This window comes from Phyllobates terribilis, unplaced genomic scaffold (assembly GCF_046119375.1).
Source record: "Phyllobates terribilis strain yellow unplaced genomic scaffold, ASM4611937v1 Scaffold_7__3_contigs__length_470593459, whole genome shotgun sequence".
Classification (NCBI taxonomy): domain Eukaryota; kingdom Metazoa; phylum Chordata; class Amphibia; order Anura; family Dendrobatidae; genus Phyllobates; species Phyllobates terribilis.
This window is the reverse complement of record NW_027362767.1, coordinates 367,211,417-367,224,202: the sequence shown is the minus strand read 5'-3', so window position 1 is coordinate 367,224,202 and position 12,786 is coordinate 367,211,417.

The following is a 12,786-nucleotide window of genomic DNA, read 5'->3' as shown; positions in this document are numbered from 1 at the left end:
ACACGGAGCGAAGTGCTTTTTTTCACACAAGCAAGGGCATGTGTCATTGGCAGTGTATGTCACATGTCCTTGCCCTATAAGACCAAGCCATTTTCCCCGTCGCCACCATTTTCTCACTGCTGCAGCTGCGTGTTAGACGGCACCGCTGTTGCTGTGTGCGCTATACCTTGTTAATTTCAAGCCAATTTTCGCACAAATCTACAGATAGCTTGGGAGTAGGGAATAGTTGTGATTGCAGTCCTTTTAAGGACTAGGTTACAGCATTTCCTACGACCTTTATTAGGCAGGTCTGTGCTCTTAAATAGATAGGTTGTGGGAGTAAAGACTAATTGTAATTGGAGTCCTTTTCAGGACTAGGTTACATCAGTTCCTATCAGTTTTTGCCAGGCAGGTCTGTGCCAGTGCTGTGCAAGTTTTTTTTCACAGCATTTGGCTGAATCTAGCAAAGCTAATCCTTTTTGGCCTATTGCAGAGTGTGTTAGTCAGTGGAGAAGCCTATCTGTGTTGCAAGATATACCACCTGTGTATAGAATACCAATTTTTTTACTGCACCTAGTGAAGTAAAATCTTTTGGGCATAGCATCATTCTATTAGTCCATCTATACTGACCTCCATCAGGTTGCAAATTGAATATAATTTTATTCTGCATCTAGCTCTGAAAAAATATTTGGCCTTCTAGCAGTGTGTGGGACTTTCTCTATTAGTCCATCTATACTGACCTCCATCAGGTTGCAAACTGAATATATTTTTTTCTGCATCTACCTCTGAAAAAATATTGGGCTTGTAGCTGTGTGTGGGACTTGTTCTATTAATCCATCTATACAGACCTCCATCAGGTTGCAAACTGAATATAATTTTTTTCTGCATCTACCTCTGAAAAAATATTTGGGCTTCTAGCTGTGTGTGGGACTTGTTCTATTACTCCATCTATACTGACCTCCATCAGGTTGCAAATTGAATATAATTTTTTTCTGCATCTAGCTCTGAAAAAATATTGGGTTTCTAGCTGTGTGTGGGACTTGTTGTATTAGTCCATCTATACTGACCTCCATCAGGTTGCAAACTGAATATATTTTTTTCTGCATCTACCTCTGAAAAAATATTGGGCTTCTAGCTGTGTGTGGGTCTTGTTCTATTAATCCATCTATACAGACCTCCATCAGGTTGCAAACTGAATATAATTTTTTTCTGCATTTAGCTCTGAAAAAATATTTGGCCTTCTAGCAGTGTGTGGGACTTTCTCTATTAGTCCATCTATACTGACCTCCATCAGGTTGCAAATTAAAAATAATTTTTATCTGCATCTAGCTCTGAAAAAATATTTGGGCTTCTAGCTGTGTCTGAGACTTGTTCTATTACTCCATCTATACTGACCTCCATCAGGTTGCAAATTGAATATAATTTTTTTCTGCATCTACCTCTGAAAAAATATTGGGCTTCTAGCTGTGTGTGGGACTTGTTGTATTAGTCCATCTATACTGACCTCAATCAGGTTGCAAACTGAATATATTTTTTTCTGCATCTACCTCTGAAAAAATATTGGGCTTCTAGCTGTGTGTGGGACTTGTTCTATTAATCCATCTATACAGACCTCCATCAGGTTGCAAACTGAATATAATTTTTTTCTGCATCTAGCTCTGAAAAAATATTTGGCCTTCTAGCAGTGTGTGGGACTTTCTCTATTAGTCCATCTATACTGACCTCCATCAGGTTGCAAATTAAAAATAATTTTTATCTGTATCTAGCTCTGAAAAAATATTTGGGCTTCTAGCTGTGTGTGGGACTTGTTCTATTACTCCATCTATACAGACCTCCATCAGGTTGCAAATTGAATATAATTTTTTTCTGCATCTAGCTCTGAAAAAATATTGGGCTTCTAGCTGTGCGTGGGACTTGTTGTATTAGTCCATCTATACTGACCTCCATCAGGTTGCAAACTGAATATATTTTTTTCTGCATCTACCTCTGAAAAAATATTGGGCTTCTAGCTGTGTGTGGGACTTGTTCTATTAATCCATCTATACAGACCTCCATCAGGTTGCAAACTGAATATAATTTTTTTCTGCATCTAGCTCTGAAAAAATATTGGGCTTCTAGCTGTGTGTGGGACTTGTTCTATTAATCCATCTATACAGACCTCCATCAGGTTACAAACAGAATATAATTTTTTTCTGCATCTAGCTCTGAAAAAATATTTGGCCTTCTAGCAGTGTGTGGGACTTTCTCTATTAGTCCATCTATACTGACCTCCATCAGGTTGCAAATAAAAAATAATTTTTATCTGCATCTACCTCTGAAAAAATATTTGGGCTTCTAGCTGTGTGTGGGACTTGTTATATTAGTCCATCTATACTGACCTCCATCACGCTGCAAATTCAAAATAATTTTTTGTCTGTATCTAGCTCTGAAAAAATATTTGGCCTTCTAGCAGTGTGTGGGACTTTCTCTATTAGTCCATCTATACTGACCTCCATCAGGTTGCAAATTAAAAATATTTTTTATCTGTATCTAGCTCTGAAAAAATATTTGGGCTTCTAGCTGTGTGTGGGACTTGTTCTATTACTCCATCTATACAGACCTCCATCAGGTTGCAAATTGAATATAATTTTTTTCTGCATCTAGCTCTGAAAAAATATTGGGCTTCTAGCTGTGTGTGGGACTTGTTGTATTAGTCCATCTATACTGACCTCCATCAGGTTGCAAACTGAATATATTTTTTTCTGCATCTACCTCTGAAAAAATATTGGGCTTCTAGCTGTGTGTGGGACTTGTTCTATTAATCCATCTATACAGACCTCCATCAGGTTGCAAACTGAATATAATTTTTTTTCTGCATCTAGCTCTGAAAAAATATTGGGCTTCTAGCTGTGTGTGGGACTTGTTCTATTAATCCATCTATACAGACCTCCATCAGGTTACAAACAGAATATAATTTTTTTCTGCATCTAGCTCTGAAAAAATATTTGGCCTTCTAGCAGTGTGTGGGACTTTCTCTATTAGTCCATCTATACTGACCTCCATCAGGTTGCAAATTAAAAATAATTTTTATCTGCATCTACCTCTGAAAAAATATTTGGGCTTCTAGCTGTGTGTGGGACTTGTTCTATTAGTCCATCTATACTGACCTCCATCACGCTGCAAATTCAAAATAATTTTTTGTCTGCATCTAGCTCTGAAAAAATATTTGGCCTTCTAGCAGTGTGTGGGACTTTCTCTATTAGTCCATCTATACTGACCTCCATCAGGTTGCAAATTAAAAATAATTTTTATCTGCATCTAGCTCTGAAAAAATATTTGGGCTTCTAGCTGTGTGTGGGACTTGTTGTATTAGTCGATCTATACTGACCTCCATCAGGTTGCAAACTGAATATAATTTTTTTCTGCATCTAGCTCTGAAAAAATATTGGGCTTCTAGCTGTGTGTGGGACTTGTTCTATTAATCCATCTATACAGACCTCCATCAGGTTACAAACAGAATATAATTTTTTTCTGCATCTAGCTCTGAAAAAATATTTGGCCTTCTAGCAGTGTGTGGGACTTTCTCTATTAGTCCATCTATACTGACCTCCATCAGGTTGCAAATTAAAAATAATTTTTATCTGCATCTACCTCTGAAAAAATATTTGGGCTTCTAGCTGTGTGTGGGACTTGTTCTATTAGTCCATCTATACTGACCTCCATCACGCTGCAAATTCAAAATAATTTTTTGTCTGCATCTGGCTCTGAAAAAATATTTGGCCTTCTAGCAGTGTGTGGGACTTTCTCTATTAGTCCATCTATACTGACCTCCATCAGGTTGCAAATTAAAAATAATTTTTATCTGCATCTACCTCTGAAAAAATATTTGGGCTTCTAGCTGTGTGTGGGACTTGTTCTATTAGTCCATCTATACTGACCTCCATCACGCTGCAAATTCAAAATAATTTTTTGTCTGCATCTAGCTCTGAAAAAATATTTGGCCTTCTAGCAGTGTGTGGGACTTTCTCTATTAGTCCATCTATACTGACCTCCATCAGGTTGCAAATTAAAAATAATTTTTATCTGCATCTAGCTCTGAAAAAATATTTGGGCTTCTAGCTGTGTGTGGGACTTGTTGTATTAGTCCATCTATACTGACCTCCATCAGGTTGCAAACTGAATATAATTTTTTTCTGCATCTAGCTCTGAAAAAATATTGGGCTTCTAGCTGTGTGTGGGACTTGTTCTATTAATCCATCTATACAGACCTCCATCAGGTTACAAACAGAATATAATTTTTTTCTGCATCTAGCTCTGAAAAAATATTTGGCCTTCTAGCAGTGTGTGGGACTTTCTCTATTAGTCCATCTATACTGACCTCCATCAGGTTGCAAATTAAAAATAATTTTTATCTGCATCTACCTCTGAAAAAATATTTGGGCTTCTAGCTGTGTGTGGGACTTGTTCTATTAGTCCATCTATACTGACCTCCATCACGCTGCAAATTCAAAATAATTTTTTGTCTGCATCTGGCTCTGAAAAAATATTTGGCCTTCTAGCAGTGTGTGGGACTTTCTCTATTAGTCCATCTATACTGACCTCCATCAGGTTGCAAATTAAAAATAATTTTTATCTGCATCTAGCTCTGAAAAAATATTTGGGCTTCTAGCTGTGTGTGGGACTTGTTGTATTACTCCAACTATACTGACCTCCATCAGGTTGCAAATTGAATATAATTTTTTTCTGCATCTAGCTCTGAAAAAATATTGGGCTTCTAGCTGTGTGTGGGACTTGTTGTATTAGTCCATCTATACTGACCTCCATCAGGTTGCAAACTGAATATATTTTTTTCTGCATCTACCTCTGAAAAAATATTGGGCTTCTAGCTGTGTGTGGGACTTGTTCTATTAATCCATCTATACAGACCTCCATCAGGTTGCAAACTGAATATAATTTTTTTTCTGCATCTAGCTCTGAAAAAATATTGGGCTTCTAGCTGTGTGTGGGACTTGTTCTATTAATCCATCTATACAGACCTCCATCAGGTTACAAACAGAATATAATTTTTTTCTGCATCTAGCTCTGAAAAAATATTTGGCCTTCTAGCAGTGTGTGGGACTTTCTCTATTAGTCCATCTATACTGACCTCCATCAGGTTGCAAATTAAAAATAATTTTTATCTGCATCTACCTCTGAAAAAATATTTGGGCTTCTAGCTGTGTGTGGGACTTGTTCTATTAGTCCATCTATACTGACCTCCATCACGCTGCAAATTCAAAATAATTTTTTGTCTGCATCTAGCTCTGAAAAAATATTTGGCCTTCTAGCAGTGTGTGGGACTTTCTCTATTAGTCCATCTATACTGACCTCCATCAGGTTGCAAATTAAAAATAATTTTTATCTGCATCTAGCTCTGAAAAAATATTTGGGCTTCTAGCTGTGTGTGGGACTTGTTGTATTAGTCCATCTATACTGACCTCCATCAGGTTGCAAACTGAATATAATTTTTTTCTGCATCTAGCTCTGAAAAAATATTGGGCTTCTAGCTGTGTGTGGGACTTGTTCTATTAATCCATCTATACAGACCTCCATCAGGTTACAAACAGAATATAATTTTTTTCTGCATCTAGCTCTGAAAAAATATTTGGCCTTCTAGCAGTGTGTGGGACTTTCTCTATTAGTGCATCTATACTGACCTCCATCAGGTTGCAAATTAAAAATAATTTTTATCTGCATCTACCTCTGAAAAAATATTTGGGCTTCTAGCTGTGTGTGGGACTTGTTCTATTAGTCCATCTATACTGACCTCCATCACGCTGCAAATTCAAAATAATTTTTTGTCTGCATCTGGCTCTGAAAAAATATTTGGCCTTCTAGCAGTGTGTGGGACTTTCTCTATTAGTCCATCTATACTGACCTCCATCAGGTTGCAAATTAAAAATAATTTTTATCTGCATCTAGCTCTGAAAAAATATTTGGGCTTCTAGCTGTGTGTGGGACTTGTTCTATTACTCCAACTATACTGACCTCCATCAGGTTGCAAATTGAATATAATTTTTTTCTGCATCTACCTCTGAAAAAATATTGGGCTTCTAGCTGTGTGTGGGACTTGTTCTATTAATCCATCTATACAGACCTCCATCAGGTTGCAAACTGAATATAATTTTTTTCTGCATCTAGCTCTGAAAAAATATTGGGCTTCTAGCTGTGTGTGGGACTTGTTCTATTAATCCATCTATACAGACCTCCATCAGGTTGCAAACTGAATATAATTTTTTTCTGCATCTAGCTCTGAAAAAATATTTGGCCTTCTAGCAGTGTGTGGGACATTCTCTATTAGTCCATCTATACTGAACTCCATCAGGTTGCAAATTAAAAATAATTTTTATCTGCATCTACCTCTGAAAAAATATTTGGGCTTCTAGCTGTGTGTGGGACTTGTTCTATTAGTCCATCTATACTGACCTCCATCACGCTGCAAATTCAAAATAATTTTTTGTCTGCATCTAGCTCTGAAAAAATATTTGGCCTTCTAGCAGTGTGTGGGACTTTCTCTATTAGTCCATCTATACTGACCTCCATCAGGTTGCAAACTAAAAATAATTTTTATCTGCATCTAGTTCTGAAAAAATATTTGGGCTTCTAGCTGTGTCTGGGACTTGTTCTATTACTCCATCTATACTGACCTCCATCAGGTTGCAAATTGAATATAATTTTTTTCTGCATCTACCTCTGAAAAAATATTGGGCTTCTAGCTGTGTGTGGGACTTGTTGTATTAGTCCATCTATACTGACCTCCATCAGGTTGCAAACTGAATATATTTTTTTCTGCATCTACCTCTGAAAAAATATTGGGCTTCTAGCTGTGTGTGGGACTTGTTCTATTAATCCATCTATACAGACCTCCATCAGGTTGCAAACTGAATATAATTTTTTTCTGCATCTAGCTCTGAAAAAATATTTGGCCTTCTAGCAGTGTGTGGGACTTTCTCTATTAGTCCATCTATACTGACCTCCATCAGGTTGCAAATTAAAAATAATTTTTATCTGTATCTAGCTCTGAAAAAATATTTGGGCTTCTAGCTGTGTGTGGGACTTGTTCTATTACTCCATCTATACAGACCTCCATCAGGTTGCAAATTGAATATAATTTTTTTCTGCATCTAGCTCTGAAAAAATATTGGGCTTCTAGCTGTGTGTGGGACTTGATGTATTAGTCCATCTATACTGACCTCCATCAGGTTGCAAACTGAATATATTTTTTTCTGCATCTACCTCTGAAAAAATGTTGGGCTTCTAGCTGTGTGTGGGACTTGTTCTATTAATCCATCTATACAGACCTCCATCAGGTTGCAAACTGAATATAATTTTTTTCTGCATCTAGCTCTGAAAAAATATTGGGCTTCTAGCTGTGTGTGGGACTTGTTCTATTAATCCATCTATACAGACCTCCATCAGGTTACAAACAGAATATAATTTTTTTCTGCATCTAGCTCTGAAAAAATATTGGGCTTCTAGCTGTGTGTGGGACTTGTTCTATTAATCCATCTATACAGACCTCCATCAGGTTACAAACAGAATATAATTTTTTTCTGCATCTAGCTCTGAAAAAATATTTGGCCTTCTAGCAGTGTGTGGGACTTTCTCTATTAGTCCATCTATACTGACCTCCATCAGGTTGCAAATTAAAAATAATTTTTATCTGCATCTACCTCTGAAAAAATATTTGGGCTTCTAGCTGTGTGTGGGACTTGTTCTATTAGTCCATCTATACTGACCTCCATCACGCTGCAAACTCAAAATAATTTTTTGTCTGCATCTAGCTCTGAAAAAATATTTGGCCTTCTAGCAGTGTGTGGGACTTTCTCTATTAGTCCATCTATACTGACCTCCATCAGGTTGCAAATTAAAAATAATTTTTATCTGCATCTAGCTCTGAAAAAATATTTGGGCTTCTAGCTGTGTGTGGGACTTGTTCTATTACTCCATCTATACTGACCTCCATCAGGTTGCAAATTGAATATAATTTTTTTCTGCATCTACCTCTGAAAAAATATTGGGCTTCTAGCTGTGTGTGGGACTTGTTCTATTAATCCATCTATACAGACCTCCATCAGGTTGCAAACTGAATATAATTTTTTTCTGCATCTAGCTCTGAAAAAATATTGGGCTTCTAGCTGTGTGTGGGACTTGTTCTATTAATCCATCTATACAGACCTCCATCAGGTTGCAAACTGAATATAATTTTTTTCTGCATCTAGCTCTGAAAAAATATTTGGCCTTCTAGCAGTGTGTGGGACTTTCTCTATTAGTCCATCTATACTGACCTCCATCAGGTTGCAAATTAAAAATGATTTTTATCTGCATCTACCTCTGAAAAAATATTTGGGCTTCTAGCTGTGTGTGGGACTTGTTCTATTAGTCCATCTATACTGACCTCCATCACGCTGCAAATTCAAAATAATTTTTTGTCTGCATCTAGGTCTGAAAAAATATTTGGCCTTCTAGCAGTGTGTGGGACTTTCTATATTAGTCCATCTATACTGACCTCCATCAGGTTGCAAATTAAAAATAATTTTTATCTGCATCTAGCTCTGAAAAAATATTTGGGCTTCTAGCTGTGTGTGGGACTTGTTCTATTACTCCATCTATACTGACCTCCATCAGGTTGCAAATTGAATATAATTTTTTTCTTCATCTACCTCTGAAAAAATATTGGGCTTCTAGCTGTGTGTGGGACTTGTTCTATTAATTCATCTATACAGACCTCCATCAGGTTGCAAACTGAATATAATTTTTTTCTGCATCTACCTCTGAAAAAATATTGGGCTTCTAGCTGTGTGTGGGACTTGCTCTATTAATCCATCTATACAGACCTCCATCAGGTTGCAAACTGAATATAATTTTTTTCTGCATCTAGCTCTGAAAAAATATTTGGCCTTCTAGCAGTGTGTGGGACTTTCTCTATTCGTCCATCTATACTGACCTCCATCAGGTTGCAAATTAAAAATAATTTTTATCTGCATCTACCTCTGAAAAAATATTTGGGCTTCTAGCTGTGTGTGGGACTTGTTCTATTAGTCCATCTATACTGACCTCCATCACGCTGCAAATTCAAAATAATTTTTTGTCTGCATCTAGCTCTGAAAAAATATTTGGCCTTCTAGCAGTGTGTGGGACTTTCTCTATTAGTCCCTCTATACTGACCTCCATCAGGTTGCAAATTAAAAAATTTTTTATCTGCATCTAGCTCTGAAAAAATATTTGGGCTTCTAGCTGTGTGTGAGACTTGTTCTATTACTACATCTATACTGACCTCCATCAGGTTGCAAATTGAATATAATTTTTTTCTGCATCTACCTCTGAAAAAATATTGGGCTTCTAGCTGTGTGTGGGACTTGTTCTATTAATCCATCTATACAGACCTGCATCAGGTTGCAAACTGAACATAATTTTTTTCTGCATCTAGCTCTGAAAAAATATTGGGCTTCTAGCTGTGTGTGGGACTTGTTCTATTAATCCATCTATACAGACCTGCATCAGGTTGCAAACTGAATATAATTTTTTTCTGCATCTAGCTCTGAAAAAATATTTGGCCTTCTAGCAGTGTGTGGGACTTTCTCTATTAGTCCATCTATACTGACCTCCATCAGGTTGCAAATTAAAAATAATTTTTATCTGCATCTACCTCTGAAAAAATATTTGGGCTTCTAGCTGTGTGTGGGACTTGTTCTATTAGTCCATCTATACTGACCTCCATCACGCTGCAAATTCAAAATAATTTTTTGTCTGCATCTAGCTCTGAAAAAATATTTGGCCTTCTAGCAGTGTGTGGGACTTTCTCTATTAGTCCATCTATACTGACCTCCATCAGGTTGCAAATTAAAAATAATTTTTATCTGCATCTAGCTCTGAAAAAATATTTGGGCTTCTAGCTGTGTGTGGGACTTGTTCTATTACTCCATCTATACTGACCTCCATCAGGTTGCAAATTGAATATAATTTTTTTCTGCATCTACCTCTGAAAAAATATTGGGCTTCTAGCTGTGTGTGGGACTTGTTCTATTAATCCATCTATACAGACCTTCATCAGGTTGCAAACTGAATATAATTTTTTTCTGCATCTAGCTCTGAAAAAATATTGGGCTTCTAGCTGTGTGTGGGACTTGTTCTATTAATCCTTCTATACAGACCTCCATCAGGTTGCAAACTGAATATAATTTTTTTCTGCATCTAGCTCTGAAAAAATATTTGGCCTTCTAGCAGTGTGTGGGACTTTCTCTATTAGTCCATCTATACTGACCTCCATCAGGTTGCAAATTAAAAATAATTTTTATCTGCATCTACCTCTGAAAAAATATTTGGGCTTCTAGCTGTGTGTGGGACTTGTTCTATTAGTCCATCTATACTGACCTCCATCACGCTGCAAATTCAAGATAATTTTTTGTGTGCATCTAGCTCTGAAAAAATATTTGGCCTTCTAGCAGTGTGTGGGACTTTCTCTATTAGTCCATCTATACTGACCTCCATCAGGTTGCAAATTAAAAATAATTTTTATCTGCATCTAGCTCTGAAAAAATATTTGGGCTTATAGCTGTGTGTGGGACTTGTTCTATTACTCCATCTATACTGACCTCCATCAGGTTGCAAATTGAATATAATTTTTTTCTGCATCTAGCTCTGAAAAAATATTGGGCTTCTAGCTGTGTGTGGGACTTGTTGTATTAGTCCATCTATACTGACCTCAATCAGGTTGCAAACTGAATATATTTTTTTCTGCATCTACCTCTGAAAAAATATTGGGCTTCTAGCTGTGTGTGGGACTTGTTCTATTAATCCATCTATACAGACCTCCATCAGGTTGCAAACTGAATATAATTTTTTTCTGCATCTAGCTCTGAAAAAATATTGGGCTTCTAGCTGTGTGTGGGACTTGTTCTATTAATCCATCTATACAGACCTCCATCAGGTTGCAAATTCAAAATAATTTTTTGTCTGCATCTAGCTCTGAAAAAATATTTGGCCTTCTAGCAGTGTGTGGGACTTTCTCTATTAGCCCATCTATACTGACCTCCATCAGGTTGCAAATTAAAAATAATTTTTTTCTGCATCTAGCTCTGAAAAAATATTTGGGCTTCTAGCTGTGTGTGGGACTTGTTCTATTACTCCATCTATACTGACCTCCATCAGGTTGCAAATTGAATATAATTTTTTTCTGCATCTACCTCTGAAAAAATATGGGGCTTCTAGCTGTGTGTGGGACTTGTTCTATTAATCCATCTATACAGACCTCCATCAGGTTGCAAACTGAATATAATTTTTTTCTGCATCTAGCTCTGAAAAAATATTTGGCCTTCTAGCAGTGTTTGGGACTTTCTCTATTAGTCCATCTATACTGACCTCCATCAGGTTGCAAATTAAAAATAATTTTTATCTGCATCTACCTCTGAAAAAATATTTGGGCTTCTAGCTGTGTGTGGGACTTGTTCTATTAGTCCATCTATACTGACCTCCATCACGCTGCAAATTCAAAATAATTTTTTGTCTGCATCTAGCTCTGAAAAAATATTTGGCCTTCTAGCAGTGTGTGGGACTTTCTCTATTAGTCCATCTATACTGACCTCCATCAGGTTGCAAATTAAAAATAATTTTTATCTGCATCTAGCTCTGAAAAAATATTTGGGCTTCTAGCTGTGTGTGGGACTTGTTCTATTACTCCATCTACATTGACCTCCATCAGGTTGCAAATTGAATATAATTTTTTTCTGCATCTACCTCTGAAAAAATATTGGGCTTCTAGCTATGTGTGGGACTTGTTCTATTAATCCATCTATACAGACCTGCATCAGGTTGCAAACTGAATATAATTTTTTTCTGCATCTAGCTCTGAAAAAATATTGGGCTTCTAGCTGTGTGTGGGACTTGTTCTATTAATCCATCTATACAGACCTCCATCAGGTTGCAAACTGAATATAATTTTTTTCTGCATCTAGCTCTGAAAAAATATTTGGCCTTCTAGCAGTGTGTGGGACTTTCTCTATTAGTCCATCTATACTGACCTCCATCAGGTTGCAAATTAAAAATAATTTTTATCTGCATCTAGCTCTGAAAAAATATTTGGGCTTCTAGCTGTGTGTGGGACTTGTTATATTACTCCATCTATACTGACCTCCATCAGGTTGCAAATTGATTATAATTTTTTTCTGCATCTAGCTCTGAAAAAATATTGGGCTTCTAGCTGTGTGTGGGACTTGTTGTATTAGTCCATCTATACTGACCTCCATCAGGTTGCAAAATGAATATATTTTTTTCTGCATCTAGCTCTGAAAAAATATTGGGCTTCTAGCTGTGTGTGGGACTTGTTCTATTAATCCATCTATACAGACCTCCATCAGGTTGCAAACTGAATATAATTTTTTTCTGCATCTAGCTCTGAAAAAATATTTGGCCTTCTAGCAGTGTGTGGGACTTTCTCTATTAGTCCATCTATACTGACCTCCATCAGGTTGCAAATTAAAAATAATTTTTATCTGCATCTACCTCTGAAAAAATATTTGGGCTCCTAGCTGTGTGTGGGACTTGTTCTATTAGTCCATCTATACTGACCTCCATCACGCTGCAAATTCAAAATAATTTTTTGTCTGCATCTAGCTCTGAAAAAGTATTTGGCCTTCTAGCAGTGTGTGGGACTTTCTCTATTAGTCCATCTATACTGACCTCCATCACGCTGCAAATTCAAAATAATTTTTTTCTGCATCTAGCTCTGAAAAAGTATTTGGCCTTCTAGCAGTGTGTGGGACTTTCTCTATTAGTCCATCTATACTGACC